This window comes from Cervus canadensis, chromosome 7 (genome assembly GCF_019320065.1).
Source record: "Cervus canadensis isolate Bull #8, Minnesota chromosome 7, ASM1932006v1, whole genome shotgun sequence".
NCBI classification, from domain to species: domain Eukaryota; kingdom Metazoa; phylum Chordata; class Mammalia; order Artiodactyla; family Cervidae; genus Cervus; species Cervus canadensis.
The window spans coordinates 87,011,205-87,030,652 of NC_057392.1; the positions used below are offsets into that span (position 1 = coordinate 87,011,205).

At 38.5% G+C, this 19,448-nt stretch overlaps 1 long non-coding RNA gene across 1 annotated transcript; it reads right to left on the bottom strand.

Moving 5' to 3' along the window:
• Nucleotides 1-2,583: 2,583 nt before the first annotated feature.
• On the bottom strand, nucleotides 2,584-18,981 carry LOC122445185. The gene is made up of 3 exons (XR_006270468.1): nucleotides 18,971-18,981; nucleotides 4,009-4,011; nucleotides 2,584-2,713 (listed from the first exon to the last, which is right to left on the bottom strand). It is a non-coding gene; the product is annotated as an uncharacterized LOC122445185 (long non-coding RNA).
• Between the last annotated feature and the right edge of the window lie 467 nt (nucleotides 18,982-19,448).

Here is a 19,448-nt window from a genome sequence, read left to right on the forward strand (position 1 = left end):
TATTCCATTCACATAGAAAAGCCTGTGTTTTCAAAGGTTTTTCAGCACAACTTATATTTCTTTCCTTCAAATTATTTTCGTTTTCTGCCAAACCTTGCTGATGATGTTGACATTATGTGCTACCCAGGCAGTGACTCACTCACACATTTTGTTTTGTCCACACTGGTTTAGTGACTCTTGCCATCCTTACTAACACAGTAATTATTCTGGCTTGCACTTACATTGAGCAATTGATTAATGCCTGCCCTCTTCCATCCGCAGTAAAACAAAAGCATTTGCACAATCATTTTAACAACCATATGGCAGAACATAAAGGTAGACTGCAAATATTTAGGCAATATTTGTTCCAGAGCAGCAAAAGATTTTAATGTCATATTGTTGCCAGATAATGGAGAGATAGGAAAGAAATTGGAGGTGAGAACTAGATGATGTTTAGTAAAGACTTTTTAAAGGGAATCTCTGAAATGATTTGAAGTAACCATTTTGCATTTAGCACATTTTAGTTCCAGTTTATAGTTTGTTATGTCTTATTCCAACTTTATCTGCTGGATTGTAGGTTAATTAAGTGAAAATGTAGTTCTTTACCATTGTTAGTGAAAAATTAAACTATTGTTTTAAATGACATCAACACAAGAAAAAACTTGTATTTTAATATCACATTAAGAGGCACATGCATGCCTTACCTTTAGATTTATGTTCATTGTTTAGTTTCTCAAATCTTTCTTTTTTTCTGTGAAGATAGGCTTAGTCCATCGTTTTCCCTGTTCTTTAACAGTATCATTGTTATTTAAGTGAACTTTACATTTTTTAATCAGGAACTGATGATTATTTGATTCCTCACTTTTCTTGTCTAATAAAACAAGGATGCTTATCTTTGCTTTCATTCTCAATCTAATCTTTACTCCTCCTTCTTGTCCTTATCATTAGCAAGCTCTTAAAACACATTGGGTTAATAATACCTTTGTAAACTACCCATTATAACTATTCTAATCCTTGTCTGCTTTATTTTTTGGCTTTATTGAATGCAGTCAGTAGAGTCAGTTTATAGCATGTTCATTTTATTATAATAATATCCAGTATTATTTTGTATGCATGTGCCACACCTCTCAGGTATTCATAGCATTTTAACCAAACAAATAAGTGATAATGGCAATACTTTGTAAAAGATTAGAGAGCATTTTTTTTAGGGTTTATTTATTTCCAAAGAATAGCAAAATGCTGGCACTTGCAAAATGAGACAATTCAACCATCTTCCACATCTTTTCTGAAATATTTTATATTTTTAGGAACTTAATATCTCTCCAAGTAAGTTAACATAACAATATACATAACTAATATTCATTGTTATACATCAGTACAGTTAGGTAACATATTATGTTATAGACTAGAGTTGAGAGGACAGATTCACTTAATATTGTTATTACTCCTTGCCTTTTCTAAACAGATGGAAATAAAGCTTTCAGCTGAAAGAACTTCCATGACAACTCAGCATTAAATCTTCAAATTAAGCATGACAACTGTGGTGCAAAAGGTGAAATGAGAAGGTTCTACAACAAACGAAACAACCCCAGATTATCCAGAGTACAACGGTATGAAAATAAAAATTGGGCCGTTCAAAATGTAATAAAATTAACCTGGAAGTATTCCAGTCTGTCTGTAAAAAACAATGATAAGAGAGAGAAAAAAAGTGGATGTAAAAATTGCCCAGTGAAAAACAAATATGCAACTGGGACTTGGGTTTGTATTCTCAAACAGATTAATATTAGCTAGGTTGGCATTCTCCAGCTAGTTTTTATGATGTGTTATCATTTTTTAATTCTGCATAATCAGTTTATATAGTTTTCAATATATTGGTTTATGGTCTAATCCAAACAAAGAGGGGCCATTCATTACCCCAGCCATCCCAAGAATTTATTATTCTGTTAACCAGCAATCAATGTATTTCAGTTATATTTGGGAAGTTGTGCTTCTTGCTTCATAAGAGTTTTCTGTTGAAATGAAAGGTGAATTCCAGGTTCAGTCTCAGATAGGGACATGTTCTGAATGTTTTTCTACCATATTCTGGAAGTTGTATTTCATAATTCATTAGGCAGGCACTAAAGTTGCAGCTACTAGTGGAATATTTTGCTGGTAGATCTGCTTTGCAGGACTAGTGAAGAGAAGAGCAAAAGAATGGAAACTACCACTTTTGGAAGATAGTGAAAGTTAATGAAAATCATGTGAATGGGCAAGGAGCACTCCACACTTCTAAAACTGTGGGATCGGGATGGGGAATATGTGTAAATCTATGGCTGATTCATATCAATGTATGACAAAACCCACTGAAATGTTGTGAAGTAATTAGCCTCCAACAACAAAAAAAGAAAATATCACATATTATATTTCCCTCTTGAAGATATTGAGAAATGGAATATTTTCTGGCATATCAGTGAGCAAGGATGTCATAATCATCAGCAGTTGTAACTCTCCAATGTGATCTGGTCAGCCTGAGGAAACTCAGGAAGGAAAAGAATATCTGCCATTGAGCAGTCATCAGACTGCGGCCACTCCTAGGATGAGCCTTGAGGAAACTCAGGTTGTTGCAAAAACACAGAATACTGCCCCCAGATAGGTGAGGTGCATATCAAAGGAATGATTTCAGTGAACCCAGGTTCTTGCATCTTCCCATACATAGAAAAGCACTAAATTCCTTGACTTGGAATATCTGGTTTTCCTTAATTAAGAATAATCTTTTGATGTTCAGACTGCCTGCCTCTTGTTGCAAAACTCCTATATAATGTAGCTTCTCTGTGTAGTTCTCTCAGGGTTATTTCAGATGCTGTCTCCTGGGGTTGAAGCCCTAAAAATTTCCACCAAATAAAACATAATTCTCAACTTTAGGTTATAAATATAAGTCCACAGTATTCAATATGCCTTAGAATATTAAAGGCTCTGATAATAAACTTCATTTAGTCTAGAAATTTGCAAATTTATTTCACCAGGTATGCTTTCTTTCACCACAGACTTATTAATATAGTGAGGAGCTTTTGTTTATTCCACACATTTTGGGAAAGAGTATATATTATCACTTTTGGGAAACAATAACAAAGAGACTAGTCAGAACAGAAGAAAGTAGCTAGCTGGCTGAGACCACATGCAGTGGGCATGGAGCACAGCTCCTGAGGGTGTGAATAAGAGTGATGGAACAGGAAGCTCTGATCCAGGCAGAAGAGGAAATAGCTAGCTATTCAAGCTACATTATTTGACTTTTACTTACGTCCTGGATGGAGAAATGTAATGCTTGTAGAGGAGAGGCATAGGAGCAAAGGAATGGAGTCTGCTGCAGAAATTTACCTCTACTCAGAATTTGAGAAGGTTATTTTATTGCCCATATAATTGTCCCCATCTTTGATCCTTCTTTATTAAAAAAAATTAGCAATAGAATATCTGTCATCAAAACCACCTCCAAGATAGAGAAGCAATCTGTTCATGTTGCTGTAGACTCTTCCACTGGGAGAAAGAATTTACATGGGAAGAACAGGAGCTTCAGGATCAGGCTGAATCGGGTTCAAATTCTGGATCACAACTTAACAAATTCATGGTCTTGGGAAAAATATTTCATTTCTTTAATACATTTTCTCTCAAGTATGGATAATACTATATACTTCACTGCACTATGATGTGCACTTTCAAAGCAATAAGATGTTTATCCTGGCATTATGCTGTTTTGCATATATTATATCATTTGTTTCTTGTGATAATCCCATGACAAATAAGTTCTATCATTATATCTGTTTTACAGAGGAGAAAACTGATACACAGAGAAATGTCACGAGTTACCTGCATATTAAGAGGTGGAGTTAGGATTTTAGTCTGATTCTGAGTGTACTTTTCAGACTGCTATTCTGCTTAGATATGCAGTAGCCAGAGGGAGATGATAAAGTGTAAATTACCTGTATATCCCTAGATGTCTAGTATTAACATATTGACAGTTAAACTAGAATTCTGCTGACTCTAAATCTCCACTACTTACTCTGGAACTCCAGCGTCTACCAAAGACCTCTCTGAGTATTCTTAGACTCTTCTAGATGACCACAGAGATAATCAACACTTTTCACAGTTGTTATTTAGTCACTAAGTCTTGCTTGACTCTTTTGCAACCCCCTGGAACTGTAGCCCACCAGGTTCCTCTGTCCATGGGATTTCCCAGGCAAGAATCCTGGAGTAGGTTGCTATTTCCTAATCCAGGGAATCTTCTCAACCCAGGCTTGAACCCACATCTCCTGCATTGGCAGGCAGATTCTTTACCATCAAGCTACCAGGGAAGCCCCTTTTCACAATATCTCTCTCAGAAGTAAAGAGGATGGATTCTCTCCTGACTTACATAGTAGAGCCTACAGCATATTTGATCCTAGGTTGAGTGATGCAAACCATTTAGTCTAATACTACTACCCTATCCTTTCCCCTGGCACGAATTAGTTGGATCTAAATAGCTGTTTATACCTGCTGTCATTCTGAACTTGACTAACAATATCAACTCTTCTCTGACTCTTAGTGTTTATTGCTGAATTCAGCTCATTGTAGAAGCTCTCGTTTTGATGGTTTCTCTATTAACATCACGAAAATCTTATTTATTTTACCCTTTCACCTCTGAGTTTCACAGACATATCTGCATGTGTCTGAACCCCAACTGCAGAAAAAACAGTTCAAAAGTACCTCCATCTGAGGAAAGTTACTTAAGTCCACTGTGAGTCAAAAATTTTTTTTTTTTAATTTTTTTATTAGTTGGAAGCTAATTACTTCACAACATTTCAGTGGGTTTTGTCATACATTGATATGAATCAGCCATAGATTTACACTTATTCCCCATCCCGATCCCCCCTCCCACCTCCCTCTCCACCCGATTCCTCTGGGTCTTCCCAGTGTACCAGGCCCGAGCACTTGTCTCATGCATCCCACCTGGGCTGGTGATCTGTTTCAAAATTTTGAAATCAGTATCTGTAAGCAGATATGTCAAGGAATATGCAGAGTATGTTAATAACTAAATTTCATTTCTTACCAGTCTGGGACTATGATACACAAGCATGTTAATAGTTTCAAGTGGAGTGCTGGAACTGGCTCATACTGGCTCAGAGACTGTTAAATTTTACAAAAATTTCCAAGCCAGTGGGTTGCTTGAAATCAGCCATGGTGTATACACACCATGGAAATCAACAAATTCTACAAATCAGTGCTTCCTCCCACCCCCTCATTCCACCCTCAGAGAACTACTTGTTAGACATTTCCCAGGACACCATGGCTTTTCCATCTTTTTCTTTTTATGTTGAGAGCTAATAAAAGTTGGGGGTTGGTGGGGATTCTTAGCAAAGAGGAATGTTGAACATAGGATAAATTTAAAAAGTCATCCATTTGTAAATCCAGTGAGAAATTTTTAAGGAAATGCAGTTCCTTTCTAGTGAGTCTAGGCTGTCTTTTGATACTGAATATTATAAGATTTCAGGTAAATGCTTTCTCATTCAAGTAATATTGCAGTTAGCAAAAAAAAAAAAAAATCTTAAATTAAGTATATTTTATTTTTGTTGCTGTGAATTTAGTGAGATAAATCTTTAAAAGCTTGTTTTCTAATAAATGTTGATATATGATAGAGAAATTAAGAACCCTAGATGTTTTACTTTAGTTTGAATCAACTTTAGGTTTAGAGCAATGGCTTGCAACCCTGCAGGCATATTAGAATCACCTGGGTGCTTTGTAAGCCCTTTGATGCCTAGGACCCTCTCCAGATCAATTAACTCAGATTCTGGAGGCGAATCACTGGCTATCTTGTTTCTCAAGTTCTGCAGGTGATTCCAATGTACATTGAGGATTGGAAGGTGCCATGTAGCCTCCGGAAACTCTACTCTTGGTTGAAGACAGTGTGTGTTTGAGGCAGGACGTGGACTGGTTTTCTGAAATGCTGGCCTTTCCTCAGAGACTTGGAGATGAACACAGAACTGTAAGTGGTTTGAAATTTAAATTGTGTTGTTTTTGCATGTTTTTAATAGTGTACTATTTATTGCTGGCACACCTTGAAGTTGTAGTAAAGGCATTTATGTAAAAGTGCTGGGGAGTAACTAGAAATCTTGGAAAATCAGTTGCAAATCAACTTTACTTTTCTTGCTGACTGTAGAAATAAATCTCAAGTGAGGAAGGGGTAGGATTTCTCAGAAAGCATTTCCTGGGTATTTCTCCACCTATCTCTATGATATTCTTTTGTTAAGAGAGATTGTTGGGTAGAAACTGAAGTGGTCATGTCTGGATTTTCATTTTCCTTGTTGCAAAGTTGTTGTCACTTTTCTTCTCTGGTTGTGGTGCAAAACACACAGCTTTTATCTAGTTGTGTATTAAAGGAGGCCCTGACTTATCCCTTTTGTGGCCCTGAGTGGTGGAGAAAAAGAATGATAGTATTCCCACCTCGAGTGTATTAAAAAATAAATAAATAACCCAAACCAAAAACTAAGCTTTAAAAGAAGTATGAGGATATCCAAAGAAGTTCTGACTTTTTCCAAAATATCTTGACTCCCTTTTAAAACAAATCTGAAACACTCTCAAATTTTTAGTGCCTTAATTCCATTCACAGGTTGTGTATTAGGCTGAGTAGCCCAGAACTAGAATTGAAATGACTTCTCTGTTTTTGCTGACTTCTTCCCCAGAGATTTATTAACCATGAATTTCCAATTCTTGACATGGCCCAGTGACTGAGACTACAGTCTGAAGATGATAAATTATCACAAAAAATGATAAATTGTGAAAGAAAAAGTGAAAAGTCAGAATAATGTTAGAAATCTGATCTAGATGACAAATGCTGAAACAAGAGGCAGCTTTGCCAGTTAATCATATTTGTTTGAAAAGCCATAGAAAGGTTTAAACTCATTTCTTTATAAAAACATTGCAGATTAAAAAAAAATTAAACTACATGAATTGAACTTACATGAGATCTTAATTCAAGAGCAAGTTGAACTTATGATAGGCTTTCTCTAGAACTGGTTTTTGTTTTCACATCATCCATATATATGGGAGAAAACCACTTAACTGGCAAAAAAAAAAAAAAGATTCCCACTTATAACAGTTATAAAAGTAAATATATTTAGGTGCAATTATCATGTTAATTTCATACATATTAAAGGAGTTAAAGTCAATTTCGTTTTTTAGCTTCTAAGTGGATTTCTATGAAGAAATTAGAAAGTCACATTTAAATTCAATCACACTGAAAGGAGTCTAGAGTAGTTTTTCAAAAGGTCATAAAAGTACTTCTGTGTCTTATAGAACATGATTTTCAGACTTCCTCATGAAGAATATGAAAAACAGAAATGGCATGTGTTGAAAATGACATGGTGGATAGCAGGTTTCCTTTATACTCTATTCTCAAATTCATCTTGAATATGAATAGTTATCACTTTTATAAAGTCATAGTGAGGCTGAAATCATGTGATGATTTTGTGTCTAAGGGTTCATTCTTCTAGGAGGACAAATTGCATACAAGAGGACTTCGGAGTATTGTTAGAAAGTTATGATTCTGTTGGTTACAAGAGAGCAAGGGGACATATTTGGGTGTTTGAATTATCTGAAGATGGGCCTCAGAAATTTAAGTGCTTTAATTAAAATATAACATATACATAAAGGATAAATAAATCATCTATGTATATAGCTTGATACTATTTTATGAAGTAGACACATCTTGTAGCCACTGCTCAGATTATGATATGGAAGACTAGGAGCACCCCAGAAGTACCACACATCACCCCCTTAAGATAACTGCTATTATGACCTATTTCAGCAGAGATTTTATTTGTCTGTTTGGGACCTTTATATTCAATATAAATGAAAACATACTGGATGATATAATTTGTTTACTTTTGCTCAACATCTTGTCTGACATGACACCAGGTTGCATGTATTTCTTTTTCAATACTACATAGTATTTCATGAGAAGAAGGTACTACAATCTTATCTGTTCCTTCCATTGATAGACTTTTGGGGTGTTCCCTGTTTATTGCTATAATGACTAATGCTGTTATAAATATTCTTATACATGTCTTTTGGTGCACATGTACAGACTCTTCTACTGGGAATATGTCTAGAAGTGGATTCCTGAGCTGGAAGAGAGATATATGTTCAGGTTTTCAAAATACCGACAAATACTTTCCAAAGGGGTTCACATCAACAGTGTGTGAGCATAGTAATGAAGTCTGGAGCAAGTTTATGCAGGGACAACCTGTGTCAGCCCTGCATGCTTTACCAAAACAGACATGCAGTAATGGAAGTAGTGTTAGAGCTGGAAACGTGAGTTTGGGACATGGGTGCTCCAGTGGATGGCTAGAAAAATGGAAAAGAAAGAAAACCCAAGAGTAGAACGTTAGGAAATGCCTACTTTTAGGGAGAAATGAAAGAGGGTCAGGAAAGATGGACATATCAGACTTGGAGTAAAGGAATTTCAGTGTTAAGTGGAGTAAGTTAAACAGGTACAAGGAGGTACAGACTCTTACGGCATATATCAAAATGTTTAAAGTTGCCATAATTCAAAGAGTATCCTGGTATACTTCAAAGAATACTAATAAGTTGCTATTGGATTTGGAAATCAGTGTCCCGGTTTACATTAAGAGAAAAAATTTTAGAAAAAGAAAGGGTGTGGAAGCCTGTTTGCAATGGAATAAAGAGTGAGAAGGAGGAAAGGAATTGATGAGTTTAGGTTCTCAGTGCCAGAAAAATGGAGAATCTAAAGGGATGAAGAGAGGACTCTTTGGATAACTCAACCTGACGAAATGAAAGGTGCGTTAAGGAGAGCTTGAAAAACTACAATGGGTAGAATCTGGACAGATGCGATTGGCTCAGTGGTGTGTCTGTTTTTTATCCTTTGGGCTAGAGTGATATCTGATGGGGTGGAAGAAAAGAGAAAATATTAAAGAGTTTGTGTCCCTCTCTCTGCTGTTAGGGGTATTTCAATGAAATATTGTCAAAAGAACATATTTGAAATTCAATGAAATTGTGGATTGATTAGTAAGGAAGCAGAAAGGTGATTCAAATTTTGCCAGATCCTTTCTTTTTTTATAAGTCTCATTTCCTAGTGCTTGTCACATTCTATTGTCTAAAACCAAGGATTCTCAGCAGTATTAGTCCAGTTGGCCCTCCATATCCTTGGAGTCCACATCTGAGGGTTCAACCAACTGTGTACTGAAAATATTGGCAGAGGAGTCCAGAAATTTCCAAAAAGTAAAACTTGAATTTTCCACATCCTAGCAGCATAATGTCCTGAAGTTAATGAAAAAACATCAGATGATGGAATTAATATTTCATTTTGTAATCTCCAGATTTCTGATGACTATACATATGCAGCCAGATTATGTGGTGTCCCCTAAATTTGCTTGTGCTTTAAGTGAACTAACAGTTTGACATCAGTGACATTTTAAAACTGTTGGATTACCCCCTGGTGGCTCAGCTGGTAGAAAATCCACCTGCAATGTGGGAGACCTGGGTTCGATTCCTGGGTTTGGAAGATCCCCTGGAGAAAGGAAAGGCTACCCACTTCAGTATTCTGGCCTGGAGAATTCCATGGACTGTATAGTCCCTGGGGTCACGAAGAATCAGACACGACTGAGCGACTTTCACAAACACAAGCAAGAAAACCCAGTATATAAAAATATTATAGAATTACTGTTAAAATAAACAACATCTGACTACTTTGATCTGCATGCAAAACCCAATCTTAATTCTATTAATAATTCAAGTCAGGGTTATCTGAGGCAAAGCATTTGGATTAAAAGAATTTTCTTTCTGATGTTGATTATTTTATCTTATGACATGCCTAGTATATTAAAATAATCAGATACAAAGAATGTTTCATGTTTCCCACTCCTTGAATTATTGTTGTTGGACAACATTGCATTTTAATGATAAGGACTATTTTTTATTTTTTAGGGAGAGGGCTGTTAATGATACAGATGGCAGATAGTGGTTTGTTAAATTCTCCTGAGTAATATGAGGCAATTAGACATGCTTCTTAACACAGATTTTTCTTGTGTAAAAGTAATAAATTCTTTCAATAGACTAGAATTTCTCAATATGATCCTTGAACCAAGTGCATTAGCATCATCTGGGAACTTGTTAGAAATGTGAATTCTTGGTCTGCCCATGCCAAGCCTCCTTTCCCCCCAACTGAGTCAGACATTCCACCTCCAGATTCTGATGGATGCTAAAGTTTGAGGACTACTGCCTAGGACTATGGAGACACTGATAGTGCCTATCATTTCTCTCACCTCTTCATTTCTACCTTATCATTCAAACACTGTAAAATAAAATGAAATACTTAAAAAGTGCTTTTCCTCCCTATAAACTTATCATGTCTGTGCTTTGATATGTTGCTGCACACAAATAATTTCCAGTTATCAGAAGGATGGTTTGTTTGGCTAGTGTATTACTCGGATGTTTGTGGTGCCCAACATGTCACCTGCAACTCTTGCTGGCAGTTTTGCTGGTAGAATGTTGCTGGATGCAAAAACAAGATCATTTACCTTACTGCTACCTATTCTCTGCTTGCTTCTCTCAACCTTAGACATAGTGAGAGGTGTTTTTTTTTTTTTTTTTTTTTTTTTAAGAAAAAAAAATCAGTAGGATGCATAAGAGGAAAATTAGTGTAGGAACTAGCTTACACAATTATTGAAGCCAAGATGTCCCATGATTTGTCCTCTGCAAGCTTGAGAACCAGGAAAATGGTGGTATAACTTTGTCTGGGTCCTAAGGCCTGAGGATTGAGAAGCCACTGGTGTTAAGTCTCACTTGAGGTCAGAACCTCCTGAAAACTAGGAATGCTGAGGGAAGGGGAATATGGCTGTCACTCTTCCTCAGCCTTTTTGCTCTATTCAGGTCCTGAACACATTGTTATGATACCCACTCTTATTGTTGAAGGTGATTTTTACTTAGTTTGTGGATTCAAATGCTAAAGTTTTCCCAAGATATTCAGGTACAATGTTTATCACCTATCTGAGGATCCCTTAACCTAGTTAAATTGACAAATAATTATTACACAGTCTCACCCAGTTTCATGTAATTTCATCTGCTCGGTTTTATTTCCCTTTATTCTCTAGCCTAATTCATCTAGTCTCTCTAGTCACTGTGTGGATGTTTGGGAACCTTAAGGTCATTTTATAGCAACAACATTCTCCTTTCAAACAGTATATCTTTATTCCTCCCCTTTCACATTTATCAAGTCCTTTATTCTCATCCTCCATCACTCATCTCATTTCTTCTCTCTTTGGTCAGAGCTTGACATACCCATGCCAGTGAGGAAACCAAATCCAAAGAGAGTAACTCAAGCAAAGGCCTAAGCGTGAGGACTGGCCAGCTGGACAGAGGAATATGGCCAGGCAGCAGCCTGGGGGGAACCAAGGATGAAGGCACCTCTGGCAGATACAGATTCTAAAATCAGCAAATCTCAAGCAAGCCCTGGTGGCAGATGAGGTCTAGGCATAGTCAGAATGGCTTTGAGACTGGCAGAGGCCTTGCCTGTAGGTTGAAGACACCAGCAAGTCCAGCTGATAGATTGTAAAGGCCTGCAGAGGTCTGGCTGCAAATCCTCCAAAAAGTATTCCCTATTTACCCTCACTCTCACTGTTTTTTTTTGTTTGTTTGTTTGTTTTGTTTTGTTTTTTGGGGGTTCTTTTTTTGACCAAAGCTTGTTACATCTCACAACATAGGACTGACTTGGTACCCTGTTCTGTTTCCTTATGCTGACATTGTATTGAAAAGTGTTAGTCCCTCAGTTATGTCCTCTTTGCTACCCCATGGACTGTAGCCCACCAGGCTCCTCAGTCCATGGGTTCTCCAGGCAGAATACTGGAGTGGGTTGCCATTCCCTTCTCCAGGGATTGACCATGGGTCTCCTGGATTGCAGGCAGACTTTTACTGTCTGAGCCATCAGGGAAGCCCGTCAATGTATTAGTTCATGCTTCTATAAAAAAGTACTGTAGGCTAGGTGGCTGAAACAACCGAAATTTTCTTTCTCATAGTTCAAGAGGCTGGGAAGTCCAAGATAAAGATATTGTCCAGTTTAGTCCCTGGGTGAGGGCTCTCTTCCTGGCTTTCAGCTGACTGCCTTCTGCCTGTGTCCTTAGATGGCAAGGAGTGAGAGAAAGCAAGCTGAGTTGATCTTCCTTCTCTGACCAGAGGTTACCATAGGTCACCTGCATTGCGATGTGAATTCTTAACCACTCAGCTGGTAGAGAATCTGCCTGCAATGCGGGAGACCTGGGTTTGATCCCTGGGTTGGAAAGATCCCCTAGAGAAGGGAAAGGCTACCCACTCCAGTATTCTAGCCTGGAGAATTCCATGGACTACACAGTCCATGGGGTTGCAAAGAGTGTCCACGACTGGGCAACTTTCTCTTCACTTAGGGAAGTGCCAAGTTTCTGCTGTATTAAGCATTTGCTTGTCTTGCAATTCATTGTGTTAGCCTCTGGAGAAGAAAAAGGGTCTAGAAACAGTAACACTGCTGCAAGCAGTCTTGCTCAGTAGGCCAGGAGATGACAGTATATGTACCTTAAGGTCTGCTTTCAGACCAGAAATCAAAAGCAGATGAATTGAAGGTTGCTCATTTTAATCTGAAACAATTCCTGTCTCTTACTCAGAATCTAGCCCTGTTCCTGGGAAAGCCTTTCTTCAGCTAAAACAAATCAAAGAACAGCATATACTGAGAAGACCCAATGTGCCAGGTTCACTCTGGTATACTGATAACTAGCTGGAATTATTTCTTTCAGAAAATGTGTTTGATTTGGAGGTCGATTTGGAGATAGGTGAGTGGAGGTTATTTTGGACACATGAACCAAACTGTTAGGAAAACAAAACTAAAGGTCTGCTAAGAGAGCTTCCCCTGTACCAAAAGAACACTTCTCTTGTACATTTCAGGTAAAAAATATAAATTCTCATGGTGTTCCAGTGTGTACACTCAGGTTGTCATGTAATGGGGCTCTGCTTTCTCTTTAAACATGAACTACACATTCTTGTACAGAAATAACAATAATCAAATTCTATCAGATTAATGCAAAACTTCAGCTTTTTCCCAAAGGACCTTTTTCTAACTTATCTTTATCAGCACGAAACCCCCCTGAGACTATGGTGAGCTCTGTCTCCTCACTGAGAGACCACAGCCTGGAGTCTGGCAGCATTTCCACCATCTACCACCCACAGAGCTTGTTTTCTTTTCTTTTTTTTTTTAAGTTGTTTTTGTCTGTTTAAGGAGACCAGTGATTTCTAACAGCAGTCACAGCCAACTTTCTTCTGGAATTGTCAGCTGTGTATCTAAGTGTTGTTTTCCTGCTGTCTTTTCTTTGTTACATTTTGAAATTTAGATTTACAGAAGAGTTGAAAAATGGATTTTATTTATATGCTTCACTCAGCTTCTTGTGATATCAACCATGAAACATTTATTAAAACAAGAAATTAGGTACAATACTGCTAACTACGCTCCATATTTTGTTTAGTTTTCCCAGTTTTTCTACTAATGTCTGATCTGTCCCAAAATCAAATCCAAGATACTGTGTTGCATTTAGTCTCTAGTCTCCTGTCTCCTCTGGCATGCATGCTAAGTTGCATCAGTTGTGTCCAACTCTTTGCAACCCTTTGGACCATAGCCCGCCAGACCCCTCTGTCCATGGGGTTCTCCAGGCAAGAATACTAGAGTGGGTTGCCATTTCGTCCTCCAGGGCATCTTCCCCACCCAGGGATCGAATCCGTGTCGCTTATGTTTCTTGATTGGCAGGCAGATTCTTCACCACTACCACCATCAGTCTCCTTTAATCTGTAATAGTTTCTTGGTCTGTCTCTATCTTTGATTTGAATGCTTTCTGCTGTTTTTAAAGTCTTTTACAAATATACCTTTCATACATGCAAGATACCTTGTAACTATTGGATAGAATTGCTTATTTAAATATACTTAAATAGTTTCCACATGGTGTTTTTTTCTATATTGCAAAAAACCTTGAAAGGAGCAAAATATTTGTTGAAAAAAAATTAGCAAGGGAGAACTAATCCCTTAGCATTTTTACTGATCTTTCCTGCTTCTAATATCACCATAACAAAATACAGTGGGTACATCTCAAACATTCAGAATGATCTTTTTTGTACTTGTTATTTTGTGTTGGGGCTGTAGCTGATTAACAAAGCTGGGGTAGTTGCAGGTCAACAGGGAAGGAGCTCAGCCACACATATACGTGGATCCATATTCCTCCCCCAAGTCCCCTCCCATTCAGGCCCCACTAATACTGAGCAGAGTTACATGTGCTGTACAGTAGGTCCTTGTTGGCTATCCATTTTAAATATGAGTGTGTACTTGTCCATCCCTAATTCCCTAAATGTTCCTTCCCCATTGGTAGCTATAAGTTCGTTTTCTAATTCTGTCTCTTTCTGTTTTGTACATAAGTTCATTTTATCACCAGAATGATCTTTCTAATATAGGAATTTATCATGAAGTAATTGTATTAACAGGACCATATCATCTGTCTAAATTCCAGACTCTTCAGCATGGCACATAAAGTCTCTTGGTCTGGTTCCCATCCATCCTTCAGGAAGCACCTTGAGCTGTTCCTGACCACTCGACAAGTTCTCTGCGGTAGTCAGCCTCAGAGAGCTTCCAATAATCCCCACCTCCTTTACTTTATGGCCCTGGGTAATCTATAATCTCTTCCCTTTGAGTGTGGGCTGAATTTGACTGGTTTATTAGGAATAGCATATGATGAGAAGTCAAGGAATGCCATTTCTGAGACTGTCATAGCAAAGACTGTGGATTCTGTCTTGGGTGTTCTTTCTTTCATTTGGGGGAAGCCAGCCACCATTTGTGATAATGAGAGGACCACTTGAGAAAACACTGATATCTCTGACCAGTAGCCAGTGAGGACCCATGCCCTGCTAATAACCATGGGAGTAGGCCTGCAAGCAGATTCTTCTCCAGCAAAGCCTGGAGGTGACTGCACCCCTGACCCAACACTGGACCGTAGCTTTGCAAGAGACACAGCTCAAATCTAATTGTTTTGAAACCATCTCTATCTCTGCCCTTAATGATCTCACCCATTCAATTACTTGCTGTCACATATTGTTCTTAAAGTGCTGCCCTAGTAAACTCTATGTAATGGTGAAGTGCCTTTTCTTCTGCGTGCATATCAACATTGCTAAGCAAGTAAAGTTAGATAAATTCTTATTGACATATTGAAGATGGCATTTAACTTTTGTGTTTTTTGAAGTCTGAATTAAAATGATTAAGCTAAATATACATAAACAACAACTCTAAAGCAACACTGAGATGCATGTCTGCTGATGAGAATGCAAATACGGGGGAATGGTTAGTGAAATCTCAGCTGATGTTTAGAAACATTTGGGATGTCAGTAGGCAAGTGAAGATGGCCGTGGGAAGAGCACACGAACATGCGTAGATGGGGCTGAGTGTCACACAGATAGAAGGTTCTAGCCTCACTGGGTGGAACTTTGTTCCAGGGAGCAGCGTGAGGGGTGATTTGGTGGCCCAGGCAAGCCTAAGTGACAAGATATAAGCCCTGACCCATGAAGGAGAAACCAATTAGGTATTTGCCTATGTGTTCTGGACTCCAAAGCGCATATTCTGGAGGACGCACATCGCTGTTACCTGCCTGTGAACTCTTACTAATGTTCTTGCTTAGTCACTCTGTTGCAATCCTACGGACCGTGGCCCATCAGGATCCTCTGTCCAGGGAATTTCCCAGGCAAGAATACTGAAGTGGGTTGCCATTTCCTTCTCCAGGGGATTTTCCCAGATCAGGGATTGAAGCTGCATTTCCTGCACTGGCAGGTGGATTCTTTACCACTGAGCCTCCTGGGAAGCCCTACTCTTATTAATGCAGGGTCGTAAGTCCCTGAAGATCCCACAGAGCATTTCAGGGAGTCACAAGATATGTTCCACCTGAACTCACTTGCAAATGAGTCAAATCAGCTACGTGTGGCATCCATGTTTGCTCCCTTTCTCTTTTCCCATACCTCCTACCCGCCGTCTAGCATAGGACCACTGCTCGTTCTTTCTGGCCTCTCCCGCAGAGCATGAAAGAGGCTTATTCTGGGTGGGCTGTCACTGTTGTCTCTTATGGATGGGGCTGAGGGCACTCAAGCCTCTGGCCATCTCTGTCATTATAATACTTGTAGTCACATTCCCTGTATGTTGCCCTGAAGTGTTGTAGAATATAGAATATATATATACACACACACATATACATTTCTAATTGTATTTTTACACCCTAATCACATCTTCTGCCTCCCAGGGCTCAGTCATGAGTCCAGCCAGGGCTAAGCAGAACAGAGGAGGGATCTGGACTTGAAGAAAGATCTTAGTGATGTTGATGTTCTTTTGATGACTGATCTTGATGTTTCTATTGATGACAGATCTTGATGTTCGATTCGTCTTTTCTTCTTCCTCGGCACTAAGACTGCATTATGCCATCAAATGTGTCTGACTCTCTCTTTATTCAAGGACTATTTGGAGTCTCTCCGTAGACTTGTGGTAGGTTGACTCAAGTATTCTCTAAACTTTGGTGGGGAATACAGTTAGAGCTCAAACAAGGACCACAGCTATACCATGCTTGTGTATGCAGGGTGAGTGCCAGGCTGGGAAGGCATTGTGTCACCCAGGTAGGGAAAGGAGCAGAGAATATAAGGGAATGGACCTTTTTGTGCTGGAATGGACCAGGGGAGAGATGATTTGCATGGATTCTAAAGACATGGATCTATTACTGCCTTAGCTGTACATAAGTTTACTCATTCTTGGCATGTGTTTGTATAGGCACAATATTTAAGTGAGAGGTGGGACTTCCCTGGCAATCCAGTGGTTAATGCTCCACACTTCTAATGCATGGGGTGCAAGTTTGGTCCCTGGTCGGTGAATTAAGACCCCACATGGCTTATAGAAATAGAAAACTAAGTAAATAAAAATTAATAAAAATAAAAATTTATCTAACAATGAGACATAAGCAATGGGTTAAATTTATTAAAATCTTGATTTTTAAAAAAAATCATAATCTGACAGAGATATGCAAAATGATTTAAACTAGAGTGAGCAGGAAGACCAGCTGGAAATTACTGAAATTATCCGGGTGGAGAGTGATGAGCATGCTTTATATTTTCCTTATCTGTCAGGAAACTCAGAGTTTTGTGCCAATTTGTAATAGCTGACATTTAGCCACATTTAGAATATAATGACCTTTCCTTTTCATTTTTCAAACTACATACATGCTTCTTTTGCCTTACTGGTCTTTAGGTTTTATTTTACTTGAATTTTTCCTCATAAATTATCTCTTCTTACTTTTTAGAAGTAAATAGGCTGTAAGTAATAAAATGCATAAATGAAAAAATGGTTTATTACTAGTAATAACAAGACTAAAGGTGAGTGATGCTTATTTGACACGTAGCCCTTACAGAGAACAGAGGATTTTAGTAAGGGCTGAGTTAGGAGATGTTGCCTAGTGGTTGAGTTGTGGTGGTGACAAGGAGTTAGAGAATAAACTTAAGATGACATTAGTAAGTTTTAAGCTTCTAGTGACAAGAAGTTGGAGCTATGTTTCAAAAATTGTTGGATTCTAAGATGTTCTGTGTCTCTATACCCACTTTAAAAATCAGTGATCAAAACTGGGTTATGTAACAACCTAAATTGGAAAAGAATTTGAAAAATAAGATACGTATGTGTGTGTATAACTGAATCACTCTGTTGTACACATGAGACTTTTGCAACATTGTTAATGAACTATACGCCTATATGGTCTTCCCCAGTGGCTCAGCTGGTAAAGAACCCACTTGCCCTTGTAGGAGATGCAAGAGCTGCGAGTTTGATTCATGTGTTGGGAAGATCCCCTGGAGACATAAATGGCAACACACTCCAGTGTTCTGGCCCTGGAAAATTCTGTGGACAGAGGGGCCTACTGGACCACAGTCCATGGGGTTGCAAAGATTTGGACACAGGTCACAAAGAGTTGGACACAATTGAGCCCACATGCATGCACACACACGTCAGTATAAAATAAAAAGTTAAAAAAATACAAACACACACACACACACACACAAAACCATGGGTAATGGCCTAGGTAACACAGGGCTCAGTAAAGTCTGTTCCTTTCCAAGGCTGGACAGGTGGAGAAGTAGGAAGGGTGGTGTGATCAGAGTTCCCAGCAATTCGCAGTGAGTGGATGTGTTCATTGTTATAGAGCAGTGACTATATGGGGAACACAGTTACATGCTAGATGTTAGAGTTTACTAATTAGTGAGGACACTTGCTCTTCAAAAGCTTAAAGAAAACACAAAATCATGAAGGATTAGCAAATAGAAATATAATGTGCTATTTCCTCCAGGTTTTGGCAAAGAGCTTGCAAACTCAACTGCCTACAGGTTCCAGGTGGATCATCTTGAATGAGTCAAGTGGACAAAGTGTCTATAATATAAAGAGGAGTGGTGGGAGGAGGGTGCACAGAAGTTTCTAACCCTTCAGTCATAGGGTTGAGTCCCTTGGCAACCAGCCCCTAACACCTCATCCTTAGGTACTTTCCAAAAATCACTACATTAATGTAAAACCAGTTATAATGGAAAGGGACATGTCATAAGTAACAAGACATCCATTTCAGCTTTATGGCTCTGAGATATCTTCAGGAACTGAAGACCAAATATTATCACAAAAGATGCTCCCATTCATTTTAATGGTCAGGAAATTCCAAGGGTCTTGAGAGGTGTGAGCCACAAATCTTGGATGAAAACCAAATATATATTTTCTTATAAGCCAACATAGCAGTTGGGGGTGAGGGCTAGGAGTCTGAATTTACAGTAAAACCATGGATAAGCCTTTTGGTACAAGGCCAGAAAGAATGTGGCTGCCGTAGCTTTTGTATGACAACTAATCCCAAAGTGGGGAAAAAAAAAATTCAGTCAAATGCATGTCATTTTACATTCACTGTGTGAGAAAGACAATTTACAAAACCTTCCAAGTTTCCCAAGGTTTAGATTATGTGATGTGCCATCAGGTTTAGGGTCTCAATCCTAATTTTGTTTTCTGGTTATAATAGTATTCATGTGATTATTAGTAGTAGAAAGTTTTTCTGCATCCTGTATCTCAGTTATTCCTTATAAGACCCCTGAAGCAGTTTCTATTATTAGCCCACATTTGATATAAAGAAAGCTGAGCACAGAAGAATTGATGCTTTTGAACTGTGATGTTGGAGAAGACTCTTGAGAGTCCCTTGAACTGCAAGGAGATCCAACCAGTCCATCCTAAAGGAGATCAATCCTGGGTGTTCATTGGAAGGACTGATGTTGAAGCTGAAATTCCAATATTTTGGCGACCTGATGCAAAGAGCTGACTCATTTGAAAAGACCCTGATGCTGGGAAAGATTGAGGGCAGGAGGAGAAGGGGACGACAGAGGATGAGATGGTAGGATGGCATCAC